Source organism: Myodes glareolus, chromosome 22 (genome assembly GCF_982192425.1).
Source record: "Myodes glareolus chromosome 22, mMyoGla1.1, whole genome shotgun sequence".
Classification (NCBI taxonomy): Eukaryota; Metazoa; Chordata; class Mammalia; order Rodentia; family Cricetidae; genus Myodes; species Myodes glareolus.
In genome coordinates, this window is record NC_142047.1 from 2,518,903 (window position 1) to 2,520,098 (window position 1,196).

Here is a 1,196-nt window from a genome sequence, read left to right on the forward strand (position 1 = left end):
AACATAAACAAAACTCTCCTCCCAAATTAACATTTAAGAGTATTAAAAACTCTCAGTGTAAAAATTCAGCACAATCAGTACTGGAAGTAGGCTGGTTTTGAACTTAGAGACTTGCATGTCTCTGCTCCAAAGAGCAAATCTTGTTTGCCTGTGCCATTAAAGCAGGCCTTAGAATTAGACGGAATTGCTTTCAAACAGAGCATCTCTGTCTGCTGTTGTTTTTCCAGCAAAATTTTGAATTAAAAATTAAGTGTAAAGAATGCAAGAGAAATCCTTTCTCTGGGGGAAGCTGTCACTGGTAGTCCCCCTCTATTGTCTAAAACCAAAACAGTTGTCACTGGGAATTGAACTCAGGACCTTTGGAAGAGCAGGCAATGCTCTTAACCTCTGAGCCATCTCTCCAGGCCCGCATTCAAATGAAAAAACCTCTAGGTAGCATTGTTTTATTCTACCCGTTGCCTGAGGCAATAGGTCCGTTAAGGGTAACCAGGTTGACACGCCTTTATTATGATAATTACGACCAGTTCTTTGAGGGAAAATGGGCGTCGACAATCGATCTAGCTGCTTCCTGCTGACGACGGGACGATGTGCATTTTTTGGGGAATCTGACTGAATTTTTGGCGACAAATGTTTTTATCTGACTGAATTTTTGGCGGCCGCAGCTGAGGCGTGGCCCATACAAAGGCATGGCCCCGCCCCGGGCCGTGCGCGGGCTCGCCGTTTATCCTGTACCTGCGAACTGTGCACCCTGCCTCACCTCAGGCAATGAACTCGCACCGCCGGCCGTGAGTCTTTTCCAAGCTCCGGCGAGGGGGGGCATCCGCCCACCCGTGGGGGGCCCGGTTAGGGCCGCGGGGGGCCCCAGTCTCAGACCTTCCCAGGGGCCGGGGAGTGACGAGCACTCAGCAAGTGGCCCCGCCGATGAGCTTCCTCCGCCCGCCCATGTTGCTATGGAAACGCGGTTCTTTGCAGAGCTTGTGCTCAGAGCTCAAGTGCTGGGATTAAAGGCGTGTGCCACCACTCCGGCTACTTCCTCAATCAAAATTAAAGTTTTCTGTACGTGAGAGCCAGAGACTGAGCTCTCTTAACAAAATTAGGCGAAAATCACCTCCAAAAGCTCTGTGGCTCTTTAAGAACAGGAAAAGGCAGTCTTCAAACACGATCAAACCCGCCTCCCTACGAGACTGTTGCCCGGA

The 1,196-nt window shown here is 49.9% G+C and overlaps 1 pseudogene; it reads right to left on the reverse strand.

Annotated features, from left to right (window-relative positions):
• Positions 1–729: 729 nt before the first annotated feature.
• On the reverse strand, positions 730–937 carry LOC148118382 (Nuclear RNase P; annotated as a pseudogene).
• Positions 938–1,196: the final 259 nt, after the last annotated feature.